This window comes from Pinus tabuliformis, chromosome 4_2 (assembly GCF_031772625.1).
Source record: "Pinus tabuliformis cultivar Carrire ecotype Pingquan chromosome 4_2, CPIR1, whole genome shotgun sequence".
NCBI lineage: Eukaryota > Viridiplantae > Streptophyta > Pinopsida > Pinales > Pinaceae > Pinus > Pinus tabuliformis.
Genome location: NC_142304.1, coordinates 336,603,349 through 336,630,183, shown reverse-complemented (window position 1 = coordinate 336,630,183; position 26,835 = coordinate 336,603,349). Strand labels below are relative to the sequence as shown.

Here is a 26,835-nt window from a genome sequence, read left to right as displayed (position 1 = left end):
ATTTTTTCCAAGTCTCTCTCAGAATTTGCATTGGAACTCCTATTATCAGCGATACCATCCTCTGAAGCAGCTGATACAATAATAGATTGAAACGATTTCAACTTCACATTACAGAAAGGTGATAACTTTTCAAACTTTGATTGTCCAAACCTGCTACTATCTCTCTGCCTTGGATTGGCCATGCCACTCTGTACATATTTGATCATAAAACATGCCTTGTAAAGAGAAACTCTTCTACTTAATGGATGTAAAATGACCCCATTCGAATTGCTTGCAGAGCACTGCGGAAAATTGGGTTCTATCTTCACTGCCATGACTATCAAATCCATGCAAGTTCTGAGCGATTTGGAGCAAAGGTTAGCAGTTTCAGGCCTTTCAATTGTATGCGCCGCGCAGGAGGCCCAATGCTCTGCGCCCTCCCCGTGCGCCGCACCACCTGCTCTATGCGCCGCGCTGGCCAAGTTTCATTCAACTTCACCCAAATCGCGCACTTGCTCAACCAATTTGCTTTGAATTGCTTCTCTTTGGTCTTGGCATACAAATGACATTGGTCCTCATGAAAATATCTTTATAAAGACATGGATTTGGTTTTTGACTCTCCAAAACCCATCTTTGTAATGTTTGGCATTGGCATTTTTTCACATTTGAATACAACTCTGTTTTTCAAGTTTCTTTTTGATTTTGGCTTTAAATGATGAATCTTTTTGGCATTTTTGCAGGGACAGTGGCATGTTTTGACCAAGGAAGACCAGGGCTGCACCTGGAGAATTCAATAACTGAAGAACTTTTGAAAATGTTACAAAAGACAAAATGTTGACTTTTCTTCAAAACAGAGTTTTGAAGAACAGTCATAATCCATCAATATGACGATGAAATTTGTGAAATAAAAAACATGTGTAGAACCTCCCTCTGGCCTGCTGGCATTTGGACACTTTAACGACTCAATTTGTGAAACCCTAGACCTATGATTGACTGTTATGGACTTTAATAAAACATTGATGGAAAGACCTAAGCCAGCAGGTACAGGACATGAGGGGAATGAATGACAAAGCCCTTCCATCAGATTATGGCATGCTCCTAAATGGAATGCAGGTGATCGAGCAGAATGGGACACCTAAAAATGAAATGCAAAAAGAGTTTTGATCTCTGACGGAGGATTGACAAGATCGACTCTAACAGGTCTGTCGCCCAAAAAGAAAATAGTGCATGATATTAATTTGCAGCAAGATGCTCCATTGCCTAACATCGGAATGTACAAGTTGTCCGCTTTAGAGAATGTAGAAATCAAGAAGCAGGTACAAGAGCTGCGCAAGATGGGGTTCATCAGACGTAGCACATCACCATGTGGGTCTCCAATTGTTTTGGTGATAAAGAAAGATGGCGCGTGGAGAATTTGCATTGATTACCGAGCACTGAATAAGATAACGATAAAAAATCGTTATTCCCTTCCTCGCATAGATGATCTATTAGATCAGTTGAAAGAAGCTGTTTATTTTTCCAAGTTAGACTTGCATAGTGGCTATCATCAGGTCAGAGTTGTAGAGCAAGATGCATGGAAGACTGCGTTCAAAACAAAGCAGGGATTGTATGAGTGGCTGGTTATGCCTTTTGGCTTAACTAATGCTCCTGCTACTTTCATGAGAATAATGAATGATGTACTGAGAGCTTTTCTTAATGATTTTGTTATTGTATATCTGGATGACATTCTTATATTTAGCAAAATGTGGGAAGAACATTTAAAGCATGTTAAACAAACTCTAGATGTTTTGAAAAGAGAAAATCTTTATGTTAAAATCTCAAAATGTGACTTTGGCAAAACATCTTTGAATTATTTGGGTAATATAGTAGGGGGTGGTGAATTGAGGATAGATCCCTCTAAGGTTGCAGTCATTGTAAACTGGCCTAAACCCAAATCTGCTACAGAAGTTAGAAGCTTCTTAGGAGCAGCACAATATTGAAGAAAGTTTATTTCTAACTTTTCTTAATTGCAGCTCCCTTACATGCTTTAACAGGATTGAACAAGGTGTTTAAGTGGGGAGGCAAACAATAGAAAGCCTTCAACACCTTAAAAGAAAAGATTAGTACAACACCAGTACTAGCACTGCCCGATCTTCAAAGACCATTTGAGATTGAAACAGATGCCAATGACTATGCCATGGGAGCAATGTTGATGCAGCACGGTAAACCCATATGTTATCATTCTGAGACATTTAATTATGTAGTGGTTAACTATCCCACATATGATAAAGAATTTTATGAATTAGTACAGAGTGTGAAAAAGTGGAAACATTATTTAACGGGCAAAGAGACATTTATACATACTGATCATCAACCACTTCAATATCTACACTCCCAAATTAATTTGCAACAATCAAGACACTATAGATGGATGGGTTTTCTACAACAGTTTCATTTAGTCATCAGATATAAAAAGGGGATACACAATAAAGTTACAGATATGTTGTCCAGACCAATTATAAATGCATCTACTATACTTGAGCATAATTCAGTATTGCATGAAAGCTACATTGAACAATATGCTCAAGATATAGATTTTAAAGATGTATATGCAACTTTAAGTCAAGGCAAACGAGTAGAAGAATTGGATTATGATGTTAAGGACCAACTCTTATATCATTTTGGGAAGCTATGCATTCCACAAACTGAAAGAGTAAAGATAATTCGAGAAGCACACACTTCTCTAATATTAGGTCACTTTGGTGTAAGTAAAACAGTTGCACAACTGCAAAATTTTTGTTATTGGCCAAAAATGAATGAGACAGTTTCTAGATATGTAAGAGGGTGTACCATGTGTGCTGAAAGCAAGCCCAATAATAGGAAACTAGGCTTGTACACCCCACTACCAGTTCCTTCTCATGCTTGGGAAAGTGTTTCCATGGACTTTGTTGGAGGACTGCCTAAATCTAGGAAAGGTGATGACTATTTATATGTTGTTGTGGATAGGTTCAGCAAAATGTGTATTTTAATACCTTGTAACAAACAGATTACAGTTGGACAAACTGCAAAGTTGTTCTTTCAACGTGTATGGGTTCATTTTGGATTACCCACTTCCATTATATCTGATTGAGATACCCGATTTGTTGGGAAATTTTGGTCAAGTTTGTGGGAATTGATGGACACCAGGCTAAAGAAAAGCACAACTTTTCATTCGCAAACAAATGGCCAAATATATGTGGTCAATAGGATAGTGATCCAGTTGCTCAGAGGCTGTTGCAGTAAGCATCCCAAACTTTGGGACGAACATTTATGTTATGTGCAACATGCTTACAACTGAGCTAAACATTCTTCTACACAGAGATCTCCTTTTGAGACCTGTTTTGGTTTCACACCAAGGTCTTACTTGGATTTTGTCTTTGGTAAAGACATAGTAGTTGATGGACACAGTGATGTGGACAAGGCAACCAAGTTCATTGAACAAATCCAAGAGATTCACCAGGAAGTATAGGAATAGCTGGAAAAGAGCCAAGCCAAGTATAAGGCAAGGCATGACAAGCATCGAATGGAGCATAGTTTCCAAGTTGGTGATCAAGTCTGGCTGTATATCAGCAAAGACATAATGCAAGGTGAAGGTTAGATGCTAAAGCCAATAAGGTATGGACCTTTCAAGATACTTGAGAAAATTGGTGAGAATGCTTTTCGCTTTGATCTACCAGCTTACATGCACATTTACTCTGAGGTTAATGCAGATCACTTGAGACTATTTGAACTTTCATTATTGAAGATCCCGAAGAGCAGAGTCAATTGCCTTCTATTGATGATCTGTTCCCTGAATATCTAAATGAGTTGCAAGAAGATACAATTATGGACAGGAAGGTAAGAACTACACGTAGAGGAAACATTGAGTACCTCAGGATTAGACTCAAAGGTTCAAAACCAAGCAGTGCGAAATGGATAGAAATTGAGCAAGCGAGGAATCAATACCCTCACTTGATTGATGCTTAAAAGAAAACCAACTTTTAGTGGTCCAAAAGCTTTTTCAGTGGGAATGTCGTGATCCGAATTGGATCCTAAACACTCTCTAAGTTCTTATGACTGTTTTAAATTATGCCAAAAAGATTAAAGTCTTAGAAAAATTGAGCTATCAGAAGGAATCCTCATGACAGTTGCAGTTGTGGCCAAAGCGGAGCAACGAGGACCCTCGGTTGAGCGCGCAGACAATTGGCCAGTGGTAACGCGCACTGGCGCAAATTGGCAAAACCAGAGGCCAAATCAAGAAACGGGGGTGGTTTCTAATACGCGATTAGCGCAACGCTAATTGTGTATCGCAGGACGTTCCCCTCAGTGAAGGAAAGCCCTGAAGTGCCCGGACCTGAAAACGCTATGAAATGCGGAAAAGTAATGCATTCGGTTCCTTAGCACAGGATTCCACAAACTGGTAGGATATCAGAAGGCCTCGAGTCGGTAAATACTTTTGACCGAGTCCCGCTCGATGCCACACAGTGAGCGACATGCGTCCGGCGGATGAAAGAGAAAACTGCCCGCATCGGACGGGTAAACGTCATGCAACTTGCCTGCTCGATACGAACGACGACCATAGGATCTGGGGGGCCCAGATCAATGGCGGAGGCGCGTCCCGATAAATGACCGGATTTGACAAGTCAAAAAGCAAGATTACAGGGGATGTGAATTTCGAAGTGGACGATGAGTTGGCAAACGATTCGTATTTCGCGGACAATCTTGAAGCAAATAGAATTAACGACCATTCAAACACGATTCAAGGAATTTGACACCCAGTTCGTTAGGAAACAGGTGGCCACCTCCCTGAGAGGTGTTACCCAGTGGTGATGACACAGAGTAGAGGAATTCAAACGGATAGAGTCAGGGAAAACAGAAGGCCAGGAAGCAGAAACGAACAATCAAAGAACAGACTGGCTTTAAAGCCACGAATTGACAGAGACACACAAGAAGGCAGTGACAAGAGTTAGCTAGATGCAAAAGCTAAGAGCAGAAAACAGAGAGTAGAAGTAGAGCTGAATTGAAGGCAAAATCGAGCCAGATAGAGCCAGAGAGAGTTAGAGAGTCTGTGCACTCCATAGAAGGCTTGAGAGGTTCAAGCAAACTCCTCGACATAGGCCTGTTATACTAATGTTACCATCAAAGGTCGAATTTCAGTAAGGAGAGTGCGCACTCCATTCCTACAGACTTTTATTTGTTTAGTGAGACTCAAATTGGGCTCGCTGTTGTAAAAAACTCTGCTTGAAAACATAATAGAGAGGCCACCACTGAGAGCTGGACCAGGAGACGTAGCCCAGGAGCATTGGGTGAACTCCTTATTAAACTTGTTGTCTTACATGTTTTCTTGTTATGTTTTCTCTAACTGCCTCAGTGTCTGTGTATTTTGCAATCTTATCGATCCATTGCATAAAGTAACATAGGCACATCCATGCACATGAGTCTGTAATACCTTTAATTCTTCGTCCTAGATAAATTCCAGATCAACTGCATTCAGGGCGGTCCACACCATGAAATTTGGATACGGTGTAGACCCTATGGAAGTAAGTTGGTCATGAATCTCCTACAATCTGAGGAGGAACAAATCTATCTGCTCTCCCTTCTGCATCTGATACGACTGCAGCTGATTCTTTAATAGCATCTTCCGCTGCACGAAAGTGCCTTGATACAAGGTCGTTAAAGTATCCCACATCTCCTTTACTATGTTCTTTTCAGTAATATGTGGTATGACATGCTCTTTGACCCCATCTAGGATCATGCACTTCGCCCTCGCCATTGCATCCTCATACTTCTTATTTTTAGCTGGGTGGACCGGGATAGCCACAGTTCTCAAGGCAAAGCCCTTGATGCGATGTCGATTTAGGACTGCTAGGATTCTGGCCTTCTAGATGACAAAGTTGGAAGCCCCGTACAACCTGTCTTGATCTCTCAGTCCATTCACTGCCATTTCCGCTCCTCTTCTGGACTTCCTCTGAGTTTCGACTTCCCTCCTGGAAATCTCCCTCTAAGTCCTGATTTCTCTGTTGGAAATCCTCTCGCCAGATGTCGAACTACTCCTCTGCAATCCTCCTTGCAACTGCAACTCGGATTTGGATTTCTTGTCTAGAAATCCGTCAAGGTAGCGACTCCCTCTACCTTGGTTCTGTCCCCTTAGGTACCGTTGTGCACTGATAGAAACAACACCCTACCAGCTTCTGAATAACAATCTGCCCACATCTCCCCAAGCCCCGACTTTTAGGCTCCGCACAATCTCAACAACGGCAGAATCTGCTCCTCCTGGCCACAACGTCGATCCTTCCTCGCTGAGAAAGATGACCGGGCACTGATTTGCCCCTCTCTGCCTTTGCGCTGACCCTACCCCTGGCTCGAAATGATGACACAGGCCCTTTGCGTCACTTCTTCTTTGCTGGTTCTGCTCTGGAACAACGCTGTCTCTTGGGACAACTGCAACTGCTGCAAATTATTCAGATTACTGCTGGTGCCTTCAGGTCTCCTATGATCTGCAACGCTTCAAGACCATGTTGAAATTTCTAAGTCTGATACGTTAGAAATCCCTACTGCATTATCTGTTTTAATTTTTTCTACTTGTTCATTCTATTAACAAGTTATTTATAAATATAAATACTGAAATAAATACAAATGCAACCTTAACTCATATACAGATCAACAATTGAAATAATTGAGACAACCACACATGGGACACCGTTATTTTTGGACAATCGTCCCTGGAAAAATCCAATGTGGGAAAACTGGTGTAGCATATATGAGGGTTTTATTATTATGCAGTTTCTGAATACAACTAGGGTGCTAGAAATGGCTCACCCAACAGACATTTCCCTCGACAGTAGTACCTCTCCTCGGAGACAATGTTTTAAAACTCCGACTTCGACTCGGAAATGACTGAGAGTCGACTCCGACTCCGACTCGGTATCAACTCGGCTGGTTTGATTTCAATGACTCGGTCGTTGTAAAAAATACATTAAATATTTATTTTTTTATAAAAACATAATTTTAAAGATTTTCATGTTTTATTTGCATATTTGTGAGTCTTGTTATAAATTCCATTGATATGATTTCCCACTTCCACTATGTGACTTCCTTTTTCATACCCAACCAATAATGCATCTTCTTTATAGTGGTAATCATATTCTAATATCTAGGATGACCTAACTATAATATTTTATAAAATCATCCAAAAAGAACTTCTTCAATTTTTCCATGTAGTGTATATTCCATCAATATTTTAATTTTAGCATCCCATCACCTATGAATGTGAAGTTCTTACTTAAAGGTGAATTTGGATCTTTTTACAAATAATCATGTACATAATGGAAGTGTTCCTCATGTATAAAATCTTCGTTGATCTTTTCCCTCATGCTAAGGTCATAAGAAATTATGGCTACCAAGTGGTTTACTTCTAGTCGTCTTCTACGTGATTTAGCCACAATGTTCTCCTTACCCTTTTACTTAATGTTGAAGTTAAATTCATTTATGAGAGATAAATATATGGCCTATCTCACATTTGATTTAGCCTGGTTGAATAAATATTCTTTCCCCACAATAGTCTGGTATCAACACAAACTTCTTCTCAATCAAGTAATGCCTCCACATATTTAATGCATGAATGATGGTGGTGCATTCTAAGTCATGGGTGATGTAATTTCTTTCATGCACATTTAACTTCCTTGATTCATAGTAAATTACATGTGTCTCCTACTTTAGTTCTCCACCTAATCCTTACTTACAACCATATGTGCAAACAAAAAAATCTTTCTTCATATCAACACTATTTAGGATGGGTGCATGTGTGAGTAGATACTTGAGTTACTTGAAACTTGTTGTGCACTCTGATTTCCACTGAAACTTTACCCCTTTTCTCCACATAGCTATGGTTGGATATCTAATTTTTTAAAAGTCCTAGATGAATCTTTGATAATATCATACCATTGCAATAAATGATCTGACCTCTGTGACATTCATGGGAATGGGCCATTCCATGATGGCCTTGATTTTCTTGTGGTCCACAACCACTGCTTCTGAGATCATATGACCTAAATACTGAACCTGAGTCCTAAATAACTCAATCTTACTCCACTTAGCATATAAGAAGGCTACCCTCAGTAACTATAATTCTTCCTTCAAGTCCTCTTCCTACTCCCATCTGTTTGTTGAGTGGACCAAAATATCATCCATAAATACTAAAACAAACTTTTCCATGTATTGGCTGAGCATATTGTTCATTAGGCACATAAAATGCATTTGTAAGTCTAAATGGCACTGGAACAAACTCATAGTGCCACTATCTTGTTTTGAATGTTGTATTTTGAGGTTTTTTTATCCTTGATCCTAACTTGGTCATATCCAAACCTTAATTCAATTTTTGGAAGCACATTTGATCCTCTTAGCTAGTTAATTAAGTCAACAATTATTGGTAGTGGATATTTATTGCTTATTGTTACTTTATTCAAATGTTGGTAACCAATGGATAGCCACACCATGTCACCCTTATTCATAACAAAAAGAACCAGTGCTCGCCAAGGTGACACACTAGGTATGATGTACCCCTTATCTAGTAGCTCCTTTAGATGCATATTCAATTCGATCAATTTGAGGGGGCTCATGTGATAAGGTGTCTTAGAGACTAGCACCAAACCAAGAATTAGATTGATATAGATAGCAATGTCTCTCCTAAGAGGTAACCTAGGAATTTCATCTGAAAATACATCATTGTACTACTCTAAAATGAGATGATTCTCATGTTCGGTTTTGTTGTCCTCTACTACACTATTGACCAAAATCATGATTAAAGTACTCTCTTTCTTACTAAACTTCTTTGAATGTAATGTTGAAATATGTTTATTAGAAATAGGTTTATTATTTAATTTGAACATTCTTCACTCGCCTTCATCATCAAGGAATTTCAATGACTTATTGTAACAATCCACCTTAGTCTTATGGCTTGCTATTCAGTACATACCAATTAATAAATTATATAAAACCAAAGGAAGGATGTTGAGGTTCATTGTTGTAGCCATGCCATCTAATTCGAAGTGGCATGAGTCCATTATTTCCCTTACTTTCTTCTTGGCTCTATCACTTTGTTCTAGGGCATGGTATTCCTATCGTCTAGCGCACATAATTTTGGGCTAGAACTCCCCCTCCAAATCCAATTATATCACATACCAATCAAGCACATGCTTATAATCATGTATGTACTTTTTCAATAAGGATACATGGAACAGATTGTGTGCCTTTATGGTAGGTGTAATAGCTAGTCTATAAGCCATTGGTTCCCCTTGCTTCAAAATATGAAATGGTCCACAAAACTTGGGTGCTAGCTTAGAGTAGGACCCCATTTTCAGTGAGCTCGTCCTTGGTTTAATTAAAATATACATGTGATATCCCACTGGAAATTCCCTATGTGTTTTTTTGACCTACATAGCTCTTATCTTTATCCTATGTTTCCTTCATCTTTTTCCTCATACTAATAACTTCTTGTTCCATCCCTTTTAGCATATCAAGTATGAGAGTTACCATTTCATTTGATCGTCCCATCTAATGGGTGTATTATACTTTCTACCATATACATCTTTGAAAGGGCTCATCTTAAATGACTCTAGATATCCACTATTATATGCAAATTCAACTAAAGGGAGAATTTCTTCCAACTTATTTGGTTGGCGCAGAACATAAATTCTCAACTTGTCCTCCAATACTCTATCCACTCTCTTGATTTTCCCATCCAAGGGTGGTATGAATTATTGAATTCCAATTGAGTTCCAAATCCATTGGATAGTTCTTTCCAAAAGTTGGATGTGAATTTGCATCCTCATCTAATATTATTTTTTCAGGCATGTTATGCAGCCTAAGTATTTCCTTCATGAAGGTATGCAAAATGTCAATGGCCTTGTGGGTGGACTTAATGGGTCTGAAGTGAGTTTCCCTCCTCAGCTTCTCTACCACCACCATAATGACATCATGTTGTCTTGGAACCTTTGGGACTCTCGTGATGACTTCCATGGATATGACTTCCCACTTCCACTTTGGGATTGGAATTGGTTATAAGTATCTTTGTATGTATACATTCCACCTTAACTCGTTGATAATCCAAACACTTTGAAATGTACTCCACAACATCCTTTCTCATACCCAACCAATAATATGTCTTATTGACATTGATAATCATTTTCTGATATCTAGGATGACATCATTACAATATTTTATAAAAATGGTCCATAATGAGCTTCTTCAAGTTTTCCATGCAAGGTATATACCATCAATACTTTAATTTTAGCATCCCATCATCTGTGAGTGCGTACTTATTTCTTAAAGGTAATTTGACTCTTTTTACAATGATCTTGTACATATTGGAAATGCTCATCTTGTACCAAATATTCCTTGATCATGTTGTTGATGCTAAGGTTGCAAGAAATTGTGGCTTCCAAGTGGTTTACTTGTAGAATTGTGTTAAGCACGTCAACCACCTTTTCCTCCTTATGCTTGGTGTACTTGATCTCGAAGTAAAATTCACTAATGAGGGTTAACTATCTAGCTCATATTGCATTAAATTTAGGTGGTTGAATAAATATTGTAGTTCCATAATGGTCTGAAATCAACACAAAATTTTTCTCGATTAAGAAATGCCTCCAATTTTTTAATGCATGACTATTGGTTGTGATTTCTAAGTAATGGGTGACATAATTTATTTGACACTCATTTAACTACTTGATTCATAGCAAGTTATATGTCCCTCTTGCATTATTACAGCACCCAATCCTTCCTTACAAGCATTTGTGCAAACTGAAAGGTCTTTCTTCGAATCAACAATATTTAGGATGGGTGCATGCTTAAGTAGATACTTGAGTTGTTGGAAGCTGGTTATGCCTTCTAATTTCCATTGAAAATTTACCCCTTTCTAAATAGAGATGTTATTGGATGTCCAATTTTAAAAAATTCCTAGATGAATCTTTGGTAATATTCTTCCATTCCCATAAATGGTCTAGCTTCTATTACATTCATGAGGGTGGGCCATTCCATATTGGCCTTAATTTTCTTGGGGCCCACATCCACTCCTCTGAGATCATGTGACCTAAATATTTAACACGAGTCTTAAATAACTCACACTTACTGAACTTGGAATATAAATTTTGTTCCGTCATTAAATGTAATTATTCCTTCAAGTGCTCTTCCTGCTCCTCTCTAGGTATTGAGTAGACCAGAATATCATCCACAAATACTAAAACAAATGTGTTCAGGTATTGGTTGAGCACATTGTTCATTAGGCACATAAATGTGGGTAGTGCATTTGGAGGTCTAAATGGAACCACCACAAGCTCATAGTTCTTGTATCTTGTTCTAAATGTTGTCATATGAATGTCTTCATCCTTGATCCTATCTAGGTGATAGCTAAACCTTAAGTAAATTTTTGAAAACACGGTAGCTCTTATTAGCTAGTTAAATAATTCATCAATTATTGGAAGTAGATATTTATTCTTTATTGTTTCTTTATTCAACTATTGGTAATTTATGCATAGCCACAATGTACCATCCTTCTTCATAACAAATATAAATGGTGCTCCCCAAGGTGACACACTAGGTATGATGTAACCCTTATTGAATAGCTCCTTTAGATGTAATTTCAATTCCATCAATTCAAGGATGATCATGTGATAAGGTGTCTTAGAGACTGACACCAAACTAGGAACTAGATCAATAGAGATATCGATGTCTCTCCTAGATGGTAACCTTGTGTTGAGGCCTCGAAAATCGCTGCCACAACAAAGGGGAAATCACCCGGTCCAGACCTTAGTACAGCTCCTTTTCCGTTTGGAATAGTGGCTCCAACTGGGGATAATGGGACCAGTTTCCCAATAATGGATAAAAGTGGGATGGATGAGTAACTTATGATGTATGATGGTGATAAGCGAACAGCTAAAACTATCAGCGAAATATATTAACTATAATCTAATCCCGGGACTTATCAATCTTTCAAAGCGTAGCGTTTGATAATCTGTGCTTTAAGGCAGGCATATAGATGACTCTAACACTAAAGCATAGACGTTTAAACCATTTAAGATTGCTCTGCATAATTAGTTATGCAGAGCGATAATAGCGAATTACTACACATTGTCATTCATATCATTGCTACATGCATGATTAAAAGAAAGGGCATATCACAAAACATCCAATAGTGGAATGAAATGAAGATTTGCTGTTAAAGCGCATACATATATTCAACAATAGCAAAAATAATAACACAGCAATTCATATAAGAGGAAAGAAGACAGATGCAGATAAAAGTACCATGTAAGCCGCTCAACAATCCATTATATAAATCGCTATGTCGCAGTCCTTTCTTCAAACCAGAAAGCATTCCAAACAAGAGACAATAGTGCGCAATTGCATAAAACAACCTTCTTATCAAATTAAGGACTATCGGTCGAGTTTCACAAAAGAATATAGGCTGAAGCACAATAGTGCAAACTTCAACCTTTAAGTCTATTACAAAATTTTACGACCCTTTCCAAAACAATGAAAGGGTCTATAAATACTAATCTAATCTAAATATCTAAGAAAAACTAAAAAGCTATTAAATTGGCATCAATAAATATTTTTCCATCTTTCTTGGCGATCTGGCAGTCGGCAAGAATGCTTCATTCGGTGGGCTCTTTGCCTTTAAACCTTAGCTGACATATCGCCAGCATTGGCTCTACTTTCGGTGGAGTGTTGAGACGAGAAGTGAGCTGGGCATCATATGTGGCATCCTTAATGTCGGGGATCAGGCATCCGAGAGCATCTGTTAAACATTTGAGGGCCGACCTTTGAGTGTGTGGCTTGATTAGAAAGAGCCAATATGCCTCGAAGGTTAAAGTGTTGACTCCAGCGATTAGCCTTCCCCTTTCTTCCAAATCATGATAACTTGTTTGTTCAATCATGTTTGCCGTTGTTATGCTTCCAGGTGTGCACTGGGAAATCATGTTTGCCAAATAGAGTGTGTTGTTGACTAAATCAATCATATTATTGGCAATTATTTTACACCTTGAAGCTGCCCTTTCCGCTTTCATCATCTGAGTGTTCCATTCCGTGAAGAGTATGTCCTTGAATGGCTCATAGATCCTAGGCAAGTTCGCTGCTTTCCCCACATCAGTATCTTGCCAATCAAGATATGAGGCTATGGTTTCTTCGGCCTGATCTAGCTCATTTCTGGCTTTTTCTATCTGCTGACATACTGCTGTAGATACTTCACATAATGGCTCAGCCTCAGTTAGTTGTTGGCACAGGAGTCTAATCTGAGAGATTAATGCACTATTTATTTGAGCTGCCTCTGCTCTGAAATCTTTGACTTTCTGGGTGCCCTTGATGTCTTCAAGCTGCGCTAATAGTCGAGCTATTTGCTCGTCTTTTGATTTCATCATCAGCTCATTCGCCGCCCTCAACTGTGCCAATGCCTCCGACAATTCTTTCTGCTTTTGGATTGTGCCCTGGTCGATTCTCTGTTTTTCAGTCTGCAGTTGCTGGGTTAATACATTGTTTGCTTGCTGTTGTGCCAGCAACTGCTCTTCTACCTGTGCTGCCTTATTTTGCGCCTCGGCTACTTCTGCTTGCAATGCACAAATCTCCTGGTCCTTAGTCTTCAACAGAAGACTTACCTCCGATGCCTTATCAATAGTTGCTGCAGAATAAGCTCCCGCATACTGCGATAGCTTGGTTAGATCATCGGAGGGGTCCAATTCCTCCTTCCAGACTACATTGCCCGTGACTGTTTGCTCAGGAAAGATAGAAGGTTGATCAAGCCTTCGTCTCTTCCTTGAGCGCTTAACAACGGCTTTATGCCTTGGACTGTAGAAAACATCCAGGGGAGGAATATCTTCCACCTGGAGGACAATTTGATCAGAAGGGTCTATAGTAATTACCTCGACATCCTTTGAAATGGGTGGGCCGCTGGTTCCACTTAGAACCTGAGAAGAAGTGGTATCTGGTGCATCGCTTGTCTTAGATGTGTCTGTGTCTTTGGAGCCCTCCTTGCCACTGATAATGGAATCGAATTGGTTCCATTGTTTGAGCAATTCAGGATCAATGGAGGTCTGTTTATGTTGCTCTGTCTGGGATTTGCTCCGCTCTTTTTCTTGTTCTAACCTCCGCTGCTCCTCTAACTCTTTTCGCTGCTGCTCTTCTTGCTCTTTTCTTTGTTTCTCTTCTTGCTCCCTTTTCTGCCTATCTGCCAATTCCTTTTTCTGCCTATCTGCCAGTTCTTTCTTTTGTTTCTCCTCTTCTTCCTTCTTCCTCTGTTCCTCTATCTCCTTCTGTTTTCTCTGTTCTTGATCCTTCTGCGCCTTTTGCTGTTTATCTAACTGTTCCTTCTTCTGCCTCTCAGCTTGCTCCTTTCTTTGCTTTTCTGCCTGTAGCTTCTCTTGCCTCTCCTCCTGCTGTTTCTTTTGATCATTAGTTGTAACAGGAGGTTGGTTTGTCTGTTGCTGACCAGGCTCGCTTGAGGAAGACGCTGGGGTTATTGTCAATAGATCTAGAGGCAGAGTTTGCAACCTCTGCTCTCTAAGTTTATTGAACTCAGTTAATGTCTCATCATTGTATTTCATTCTAGCAAGCTCTTTGGCACCCCACAATGTTTCGGCGGCGATGAACAGGTCATCAAACATATCCTCTTGATGGACGACTTTTGTTAATTTGGCCTGTTCTAGGGCAGTGTAGGCAGTTTTATGTGGATCATAGAGTCTGCTTGGGAGAGTGGCTAGGGATAAAGCTTGCATCTTTGTTGCCTCTTTTTCTGCATGTTTGAAATCATGCAAAGTAAAAACACCAATTCTTAAGGGAAAAGAGGGCCAGCCCCTCTTCTTCTCTTTCTTGAGAGTTTGTGTGACACTCTCGGCCATAATCTGGTAAGAGATTTCTCGGGCTAACAATTTGTCTGGAATATATAAAGGGAGAACATGTGGCCTGGCTTGGCTCCCATAAACTCTAATATAGGTGAAACGCTCTTCTCCGAACCAACTTGCTACAGCTGGTAAGTCGAAGGAAGCGAGATAGGAGATTTTGGGAATAGGCCGATCAAAAATGGAATAATGAATAGGGAGCATAAAACCATTGCAAATTTGATACAGATGGTCCTTGTAAGAGGACTTCCACAACTTTTGATGGTACAAATGAATGGGTGAGGGGTCTTGGGCGGTCCACCTCCAACCGAGGATAGGAAATTCAGAATTAAAACACAAAGTATCCATAATGTAGGCGCTATAATAAAATGGCGGGATTTTCCTTTCGGTAACTCTGGATTTGGCTCTAAAGTCACGAACAGCTACAGCGAACTTATCAGAAAGAATGGTGGCCCAATCCATGACAAAACTATTAACAGCTGCTTCCATTAGGGGAACCATTTCTATGTCGAAATTAGCAGTCATGCAACCCCCATAATCTACACATCATAATCCCCGCATAACAATAGGGAGAAGCCAAGGAATCGACAGAGTACTTACCCGAGCTTTCGTGTTTGTGTTTGGCCGGGTTCTGCCTCCAATCCCGGATGGGTTCAGACTGTACTTCATTTTCGGCTGCGAATTTCTCGATGAAGGCTTTGTTATATATTATCTCTAGCTCGGGCAAATGGTACATTTGCCTTAGGTACTCTGGCTTGAACGACCCGAAAATCCTTCCATCTCTTGTGTGAAACGTTCTGTCTATGATTGGAATTTCCTCAATTGCCCATCGCACTACATCAGTGTAGGGAAGGACTTGCTCTCTGGCTGCTATCCTGTGGAGGAAGGAATCAGCCAAATCCTTAAGAGTAGCATCGGACTTCTTTAGCATATCTACACCAGCCTCTGTCACTACCGCTTTCGGTTGTTCAGCCTCTAATAGATTATATGTGCCCTGCCACGAAGTCCTATTGAGACCAGTGCACGTAGTGTCTGAAATTAGGCCTTTCTTGCTTTCTGCGGCAGTCTGTCCCGCAACAGACGTAGCAGCGGAGCCTGCGGTCCTCTTGGATTTCTTCCCCATCATGCTCAGGGTTCTCTCAACAGATGAATTCTACACAAGTGCAAGAGAAATCGTAACAAGGAAATAACGATGACAATCCATAACGGGAAAGATATATCATTTGAAGCGTGGTGAGATTAATTCCCAAAAGTGGTTGCGGATCCAATCAGTGGGCAGATATTGCAGATGCATTAATGGTGATTTAAGGGCTGCTACTCATTAAATGAATATTACACCATTATCCGGCTGAATGACCCCTTTAAGCGTGCAACGGATATTTTGGCGGTTAGACGCAAAATGTTCGTTAATCGAAGGGGCAAAGTTTTTTAAATACACATGCGTTACCTTATCCCTGCATTAACGGCATTTTGAAATTTACGCTTTTATCGATCAGATATCATTATAACTTTAAAGTTTCAAGTGATGATTTTTGAGAAAGCCCACTGCCGATGAGCGATACCGTATCGCATTGGGGAATAGATGCTACACAATCTTTGGAAAAGATCCTGCCGAGTGCCGATTGCGACATCGCATCGGGGGTAAGACCTGAGCGCCTTATCGAAGTATATAGGATTCTGCCGACGGCCGATAGCGATATCGCATCGGGTCGGGGTTATAACTTAAAGCGTTTTTCTTTACACATGAGGCAACGCCGATAGCCGATCGCGTCGCGTCGGGGGAAGAGTTATGTGCCTTTATTAGATGAGCATGGAATATCGCCGATCGCCGATAGCGATATCGCATCGGCGGAGATCAAAATACCGTTTTAATGCGTTTCTTATGCCATTGCGATATGCGATCTTGCGATCGCTTTATCGCAATAACAAAAGAATGTTTCATTATTGGAACACTTTTATTCAAAAAGGGGTTAAATACATAGACTAATTTGATTATCATACCTTTTTGAACACAAAAGCATTGATGCCAATTAAATTTTAAAAGGGACCCATTCCATATATTAATTTTTGTGTAAAATGAAAATGTTATGAAATGGGGGGTTGTTGTAGAGCACAACAATTGGCGATTCGCTGGAAGAACCAGTTATCTCTGAAAGTGATGCAAACACTTAAGCTTTTCAAAACTAGAAACTCAATCAGAAGGGAAAACTTCTAATTTAACTGGATATTCATGCGTTCTGAACAAAGTGAACTTATTCTGTTAACTTCTTTCCTTTTGGTTTCAAGAAAAATAAATACATTCTAAGTCTTTAAAATAGGCCTTTATTGGTTTATAATGATAAAACAAAAACTTTCCCAAATCAGCTTTTATAATTAACCCCTCTGTCATAGGTAGAGCCTCTGTTGCCAGCAAACGTTTATAGTCTCGACAGGGATACCTTTTAACCATAGTATTGTTCACTTTTCCATTCACATAAGAGTGTAGTTAACAGAATGAATCCAAAATATGTTCTCATATTTTATTTTTCACCTGTTTTTTCTTCTTTGTTATTGATAAGATAAAAAGCCATTGTCCTGGTTTGGTGGCCAGCTGTTGACAATGCCATTCACTGGTAATAATTTAACTGAACAAGCTGGCTCGTGATGAGACCTCTTGTCTTGAAATTTCAAGCCATTACCCTGTTTTGGTAGGCAGTATTGGTAATGTCAGTCAAACTACTTTCCTATGAACATGGTAAGCAGGCTTGTAATAAGACCTCTTATCTTTAATCTTTTATATTTTAGAATTACACTCTGAGTAACCATAAACTTTAGTGAATGGGGTGAACAATTTTCTCCTTAAGAGCAGATGGATGACAGGTGAAGAGTTGAAGATGCTGAAAATGGGTTAGTTTTTATCTTAAAATGGATAACCTTTGGAGACCAGTTTTGAAAACAGAGAATGATTCACAGAACTTTTACATCTTGAGAAGAGTCTTCAAAACGTTAGGTTGTGACTTCAGAACACACAGATATCTAGTTTCCTAGAAATTATTCCTTTTGGTTGAGGGTTCTACTATCTGAAAGCAAATATTCATATTATTTTGTGAGACAGCTTCTTCAAACCCAGCAAAAGGTCAATGGGGATACTCTACAGTTTTATTTCCTACTGATCCTACAAACTACACAAATCTACAAAGAGGAGAAGGGATTACCTTCTCAATTGAAGAATTTCTTCAAGATCAGGCCATTAATAGGGAGAGAATCTCTCGACCCTGATAAGTCTTGCAATAAAAAGGTTGAATGGCCTATCTTCTCATAGATCTGAAATGGTCCAAGCCACATTTTCTGAAATTTGGTATGCTTACCTTTATCTTCATGGGCCTTGTCCCATTTGAGAACTAAGTCACCAACTTGAAAGTGTTTGGAACCGGATGAGGTTAAGTCAAAGGATGCTTTGATGATTTGTTGATGCTTGGCATGAGTGATTCTAGCTTTTTCCCTTTCTTCTTCTAATTTGAGAATTTGGTCATGTCTAAGTTGGATAGAGGAAGAAGGAGTCTCTTCAATGTACTGTACTAGGGCTAAAGAGGGTAAAACAAGATTCGTAGGCAATACTGCTTCTTTTCCATACACCAGATTAAATGGGGAGGAACCTATAGAAGCCTTTTGTGTAACCCTATCAGCCCATAATGCAAACACTAGAGATTTGTGCCAGTTTCTATGATTCTGTTCAACAGTTCGCTTAATGATTTTGATGAGATTCTTATTAGTAGATTCGGCTAAACCATTTCCCTGGGGATAATAATTAGCAGAATATTTCAGTTTAAACCCCCTCTTAATAGCGAAATCATATATAGCATTTCCTGAGAAATAGGAAGCATTATAAAAAACGAGAGCGTTTGGGACACCAAACCTGGTAATGATGAATTGGTCTATGAACTCGATGATTGCCTCTGAATTTGCTGCCTTCAAAGGAATAGCCTCTACCCATTTGGTAAAATAATCGGTAGCAGTGAGGATATACCTATGTTGTTTGGAAGATGGAGGAGTAATTTCCCCGATGATATCTAATCCCCATTGTTCAAATGGCTGTTCAATGTTGACAGGTTGCAGAGGGAAAGCTGATTTCCGTTGTCTTCCACTAGAAGTTTGGCAATTGAAGCATTTTCTTACGTATTCATGAGCATCTCTAAACAGAGTAGGCCAATAATATCCAGCATGAATAACTTTGTGAGCTGTTGTGTCTGCTCCAAAATGTCCTCCTGCTGGCCCATCATGTAGCTCCTGTAAAACCTTTTGAGCTTCAGGTTTCTCAAGACATCTTAACAGGATAGAATCATAATTTTGTCTAAAGAGCACATCATCAATGAGAGTGAAATTCTTCGCTTTTAACCTAATGGCCCTTTTATTTTTGTAAGATAAATTTGGAGGAGCATAACCGTTCTTCAAATAAAATATTAAATCTGCATATTGAGATTCAGAATCAGTGACACTTATCTGATTGATTGTTTCAGTCTGATCCATATCGCTAGATTCTGGAATGTTTGATGCTCCTGCCAATATCCTGCAAAAACCTTGGCCCCTAACAATCTTTGTTGGCTTTATTTCTAAGTCATATTTTTGAAGCGCTGTGACCCAATTGGCCCTTCTTTCACCCAGTTCTTTTTGAATTAGTAGTTGCCTTACCGCTGGGAAAGGGACTATAACTTTGGTGTGAGTTTTCAAAAGGAAGGGCCTGTAATGTTTGACTGCTTTGAACACAGCAAAGGCTTGTTTCTCCACATCGGAATAATTTAATTCGGCACCCTGAAGATTTGAGCTAAAAAATGAAATGGGTGCTTCCAAGTTGTGAGCATTTGGCTGCGTGAGAACTGCAGCATAGGATACATCTGACGCAACGGTATACAATGTAAAATGATTAGAAAAATTGGGAGTATTCAAGGCTGGGGCATTGATGATTGATTGCTTGATAACATCAAAAGCTTTCTTTTCTTTTGATCCCCACTTGAAGACTGAATTCTTCTTGATCATTGTCTGAAGTGGTAATACAATTTGAGAGAAATCTGGAACAAATCGTTTGACAAAATTAATCTGACCCAAAAATGACTGCATCGATTTCTTATTGTGTGGGAAAGAGATTTCAGAAATTTCCTTAATCCGATCAGGATCAATATAAATGCCATCTTTGGATACTATAAAGCCTAAGAGTTTTCCTTGATTAAGAGCAAAGAAAGACTTCTTTGGGTTTAGAGAAATACCATATCTTTTGCATCGCTGAAAGATTTGATTTAAGTCATGCAAATGATTATATCTCTTTTTAGAATATACAGTAATATCGTCTAGATAGACGACTACTGATCGATTAATCAACCCTTTGAAGGCTATATCCATGGCTCTCTGGAATGTCGCTCCCGCATTTATGAGTCCAAAAGGCATTTTCTGATATGCATAAGTTCCCCATTTTGTTCTAAATGTGGTTTTAAGTTGGTCATCAGGATGAACCAAAACTTGGTTATATCCGGAGAATCCATCAAGAAAGGACATCAATTCAGAGCCTGCTACTGACTGGAGGATTTGCTCCATAGTAGGTAATGGGAAGTTATCTTTCAAGCTTGCTTTATTCAGGTTCGTGAAATCAATACAGATTCGAATGTCGCCATTTTTCTTTCTGACTGGCACCATATTAGAGACCCAGTTTGAATGTCGGACCGGAAAAATAATTTTAGCTTTCAAGAGCTTATTAAGCTCTGACTTTATCTGGCTCTCCAAATTTGGATGTATTTTTCTTAACTTTTGCTGAATGGGTTTCTGATCAGGAAGCATAGGAATGGTATGCTGGATAATAGACGTATCATATGTCTTTAAGTCATCATATTTCCAAGCAAAGACCTGTTTGTTTTTTCTCAATAGTTTAATAAATGCTTCCTTTTCTTCCTGGGAAAGTCCTATTCCTAAGTTGATGTTTTGAGGAGCCTCGTCGGTGCCTAGATTTATTAATTCGAACCTAAGGGTGGAACTTTGAAGCTTTGCATTAATTATAGGTTTAAACCTGTCTTTGATATCATAAAGGTCTTCAAGCTTCACCACGGGTTTGGGAAATGAATTTTCTTGAGGCGTTTGTTTCATCTGTAAATCATGATCATCTTCTTCGACGACTTGATTGTCATAGGATTTTTCCGAAGTTAGAAACTGCAAGATATCTTCGTCATGGTTAAATACTCTCCAATTGGTGACATTGTCAGGAATTGAAGGCCTAAAAAGTAATTCTACAGAAAATCTATCAAGGCTGTAGTCTTCAGAAGGTAGAAGTTTAGAAGCTACATTGGCTAGTAGGTCGGCTGCTGAATTTTGTGACCTAGGAATGGAAGAAATGTTGAAGGCTGAAAAGTGTGAGGTAAGATCCTGTACTAGCGATTGATAATGCTTGAGGTGACTTGAAAGACAGTGAATTGCATTTCTCACCTGTTTGACAATTATTTCTGAATCGCCGAACACTTTTAGATATCGCACTTCAAGGCCGATCGCTTTATATAAACCTTGGACTAAAGCTTCATATTCGGCTGTGTTGTTGGTACACTCAAATTCTAACCTACAAGACAGCATTGTCTTTTCTCCTTGCGGGCTAACCAAAATGCAACCTGCTCCTGAGCCTTCGCTGGACTTAGAGCCATCAAAATATAAAGACCAAAATAAAGGAGTATTAACAAAAATATCTACATTTTCTTCAGCATCATTAAAACATCTGGACTTATCAGTTTGTGAAAAATTTTCAATCTGAGATGTAAAATGATTGACTGAAAAAGGAGATGGTTGGGCAACAAAGTTGCCAAAGAATGATTCTGACGAATAGTTCCCCAAAATGTTGTTGAATGCTACAGGTTGGTTTTCTTGCTCAAATTCAGTAACTGTGTGGGTCATATGCTTCTCCCGATCGATCCTTATCTGATTTGGTTTTCCCTTGTAGGGAAGCCACATATGTGACCAATCTGTGGAAATATACACATGCAGTTTTTCGGACCAATCTCTGCTTAAAATCAAACCATAAAATTCAGGTATGTCGGCAATTAAGATGTCAATCCTCTGAACAATTCTAGGGTCGGCTGACAACCTGATGGTTACAGAATTGATTTCTCCCACAACCTGCACCTTGGTCCTATCCAACTGTACAATATGAATGGCAAACTTTTGGGGTTCAATGTTAAGCTTAGAGCAAACTGAAGCTGGCATTATATTAGATGAGGCCCCTGAATCAATTAGACAGTTGTGCAGGTTTCTATTATAAATCTCATAAGTCAGCAGGAAGGGTGGAGTGTGAGAATTTGATTTATCTCCAATTAAAACTGAATCGGTAATTTCAACCATACCTGCAGGAGGCTGGCCTGAATCGTTGGCAGCTCTTGCACTAGGAAGAGGAGTAGAGGGAACAGCATTCAATTGTTTAAGAAGCAACTTTTGTTGATGCTTTAGTTTGCTAAGTTCAAACATAGTTATATTTGCCTTAGTTTTCTTCATGTCATCAACAATGTTATATTCCATTGAATCGGATACCACTAGTGTCTTGGATGTTGAAGGAGAACTAGAAGTTGAAGGCTGGTTTTGGGGAACTACTACAGGTGGCTTTTTTGGGGGAACTTTTTCCTTTGCTGTAGCAGCACCTGCGCTCCTCTTCTTTGAAGTTGCCTGGGCGGGTTCAGGAGTGCTTTTACTTCTTGTAGTAACCGGAAAGGCTTCTTCTTCATTCTCGGTATCAGAGTTTGGGAGTATAAAATCCCACATTCCGTGGCATTCAACTACTTCTTCTTCATCATCGGTTTGTGAAGTTGTTTCCTCTTCCTCTTCTTCTTGGTCTGAATCTGCGTTAGATATAACATTGGGCGGCTTTGATTCAGTTTTCTTATAAGTTCTAAATGGTCTTTTGTTTGAAGTTTCGGCCACCTGCTTTTTTATCTCAACCATTTCGTTAGACAATGTTTTAAGGACCTTTTGTAAACCTTCCATGTCATACGGGTCCTTTGGGGTTTTCTTCTTGGAATCTTCTTTAAACAAGACTTTTTTAGCTTTTCTATCTTCCAAAGCAGCTTTCTTTTCTAGAGCATTGATGCGTTTTTCAACGGCAAGTGCCTCTCTCATGTTTTCAGCTAAGGTAGGTTTCCCAGCCCTGTCTACAAAAATGGCTATGTTGGCAGGTAGGGCTGTGATATACCATTCGCTTCGGATTTGTTCACTTGGTTTAGAAGCGGTAGGGATTTTATTCAGGAGTTTATTAAATCTAGCATTAAACTCCTTTATTGGTTCCCTATGCTCTATTCTTAGATTGGAGAGGTCGTTTATTAAAGTAGCTAAGGACCTATCATCTCCATATTTGGTGAGGAACTGCTCTTGGCATGTGTTCCAACTGGTAATTGAACCAGAAGGTAAGGAAAAATACCAGGATCCTGCTGATCCTTGTAAGGTATAAGGGAAGAGTCTTACAACAACATCTTGTTCTGTCACTCCTTTTAGGTTAACTGCTAACATAAAGTTGTTGATGTGTTCTTCATCCTGGGTCTCGTCATCTGGATTAAATTTAGGCAGCCATTTTTCGGGAGCATCGGGTAAATCATGCAATGGTGCAGGCATGTTGACTGCTCCTGGCCTAGTCCATGGGTCTGCCATTATAATAGCGACAGTGGTTGACACTACTGTTGGGATTCCAGATGTATGGGAAGGGATCAAAGATGAGGAGTGAATAGGTTGGGATATTGAGGCTTCTGATCCCTGATGGACGATGATTTGCAATGAGGGAGTGGATGGTTGACTTCGCAGAGGAGAAAATGCAATGGAGGACGTGGATGAAAGCTCTTCACTATCAGACCCTTCAGTAATTTTCTTTGCCCTTTTCCTTTTAGGTAAAGGAAACTCAGTGGGTTCAATACCGAGTTTTTCGCTTTGAAGTCTGGTGAGAGGGTGAGTGAGGTTGAATTGCGAAGTCGCACTGCTTTCTGATACCTCAGATTTCTGTGGTGATATCGAGAAGCTCTGAAGTTTATGGATTAGAGACTGGACTTCAGGTGATTCAAGAGCTAATTGTTCTGTGGTATGATGGGTTTGAGCAGTGGTAGTTGATTCCCCTTCTCCTTGTTTGGATACCGGCGAACCAGTATGCAAATGGGAAGGTCGAGGGGATTCGGAGGGGGAAATACTCTTGGAATGGCTTATAGGTTTGGACTTATGTGCCATTCACAGTTGAGGCCCTCCTTCTAGCGCCAATTTTGTTGAGGCCTCGAAAATCGCTGCCACAACAAAGGGGAAACCACCCGGTCCGGACCTTAGTACAGCTCCTTTTCCGTTTGGAATAGTGGCTCCGACTGGGGATAATGGGACCAGTTTCCCAATAATGGATAAAAGTGGGATGGATGAGTAACTTATGATGTATGATGGTGATAAGCGAACAGCTAAAACTATCGGCGAAATATATTAACTATAATCTAATCCCGGGACTTATCAATCTTTCAAAGCGTAGCGTTTGATAATCTGTGCTTTAAGGCAGGCATATAGATGACTCTAACACTAAAGCATAGACGTTTAAACCATTTAAGATTGCTCTGCATAATTAGTTATGCAGAGCGATAATAGCGAATTACTACACATTGTCATTCATATCATTGCTACATGCATGATTAAAAGAAAGGGCATATCACAAAACATCCAATAGTGGAATGAAATGAAGATTTGCTGTTAAAGCGCATACATATATTCAACAATAGCAAAAATAATAACACAGCAATTCATATAAGAGGAAAGAAGACAGATGCAGATAAAAGTACCATGTAAGCCGCTCAACAATCCATTATATAAATCGCTATGTCGCAGTCCTTTCTTCAAACCAGAAAGCATTCCAAACAAGAGACAATAGTGCGCAATTGCATAAAACAGCCTTCTTATCAAATTAAGGACTATCGGTCGAGTTTCACAAAAGAATATAGGCTGAAGCATAATAGTGCAAACTTCAACCTTTAAGTCTATTACAAAATTTTACGACCCTTTCCAAAACAATGAAAGGGTCTATAAATACTAATCTAATCTAAATATCTAAGAAAAACTAAAAAGCTATTAAATTGGCATCAATAAATATTTTTCCATCTTTCTTGGCGATCTGGCAGTCGGCAGGAATGCTTCATTCGGTGGGCTCTTTGCCTTTAAACCTCAGCTGACATATCGCCAGCATTGGCTCTACTTCCGGTGGAGTGTTGAGACGAGAAGTGAGCTGGGCATCATATGTGGCATCCTTAATGTCGGGGATCAGGCATCCGAGAGCATCTGTTAAACATTTGAGGGCCGACCTTTGAGTGTGTGGCTTGATTAGAAAGAGCCAATATGCCTCGGAGGTTAAAGTGTTGACTCCAGCGATTAGCCTTCCCCTTTCCTCCAAATCATGATAACTTGTTTGTTCAATCATGTTTGCCGTTGTTATGCTTCCAGGTGTGCACTGGGAAATCATGTTTGCCAAATAGAGTGTGTTGTTGACTAAATCAATCATATTATTGGCAATCATTTTACACCTTGAAGCTGCCCTTTCCGCTTTCATCATCTGAGTGTTCCATTCCGTGAAGAGTATGTCCTTGAATGGCTCATAGATCCTAGGCAAGTTCGCTGCTTTCCCCACATCAGTATCTTGCCAATCAAGATATGAGGCTATGGTTTCTTCGGCCTGATCTAGCTCATTTCTGGCTTTTTCTATCTGCTGACATACTGCTGTAGATACTTCACATAATGGCTCAGCCTCAGTTAGTTGTTGGCACAGGAGTCTAATCTGAGAGATTAATGCACTATTTATTTGAGCTGCCTCTGCTCTGAAATCTTCGACTTTCTGGGTGCCCTTGATGTCTTCAAGCTGCGCTAATAGTCGAGCTATTTGCTCGTCTTTTGATTTCATCATCAGCTCATTCGCCGCCCTCAACTGTGCCAATGCCTCCGACAATTCTTTCTGCTTTTGGATTGCGCCCTGGTCGATTCTCTGTTTTTCAGTCTGCAGTTGCTGGGTTAATACATTGTTTGCTTGCTGTTGTGCCAGCAACTGCTCTTCTACCTGTGCTGCCTTATTTCGCGCCTCGGCTACTTCTGCTTGCAATGCACAAATCTCCTGGTCCTTAGTCTTCAACAGAAGACTTACCTCCGATGCCTTATCAATAGTTGTTGCAGAATAAGCTCCCGCATACTGCGATAGCTTGGTTAGATCATCGGAGGGGTCCAATTCCTCCTTCCAGACTACATTGCCCGTGACTGTTTTCTCAGGAAAGATAGAAGGTTGATCAAACCTTCGTCTCTTCCTTGAGCGCTTAACAACGGCTTTATGCCTTGGACTGTAGAAAACATCCAGGGGAGGAATATCTTCCACCTGGAGGACAATTTGATCAGAAGGGTCTATAGTAATTACCTCGACATCCTTTGAAATGGGTGGGCCGCTGGTTCCACTTAGAACCTGAGAAGAAGTGGTATCTGGTGCATCGCTTGTCTTAGATGTGTCTGTGTCTTTGGAGCCCTCCTTGCCACTGATAATGGAATCGAATTGGTTCCATTGTTTGAGCAATTCAGGATCAATGGAGGTCTGTTTATGTTGCTCTGTCTGTGATTTGCTCCGCTCTTTTTCTTGTTCTAACCTCCGCTGCTCCTCTAACTCTTTTCGCTGCTGCTCTTCTTGCTCTTTTCTTTGTTTCTCTTCTTGCTCTCTTTTCTACCTATCTGCCAATTCCTTTTTCTGCCTATCTGCCAGTTCTTTCTTTTGTTTCTCCTCTTCTTCCTTCTTCCTCTGTTCCTCTATCTCCTTCTGTTTTCTCTGTTCTTGATCTTTCTGTGCCTTTCGCTGTTTATCTAACTGTTCCTTCTTCTGCCTCTCAGCTTGCTCTTTTCTTTGCTTTTCTGCCTGTAGCTTCTCTTGCCTCTCCTCCTGCTGTTTCTTTTGATCATTAGTTGTAACAGGAGGTTGGTTTGTCTGTTACTGACCAGGCTCGCT

The 26,835-nt window shown here is 39.8% G+C and overlaps 1 pseudogene; it reads left to right on the top strand.

The window, feature by feature from the left end:
• The first annotated feature begins 252 nt into the window (after positions 1–252).
• Positions 253–26,835, top strand: part of LOC149169315 (pentatricopeptide repeat-containing protein At1g80550, mitochondrial-like) — a 53,904-nt pseudogene continuing 27,321 nt past the window's right edge.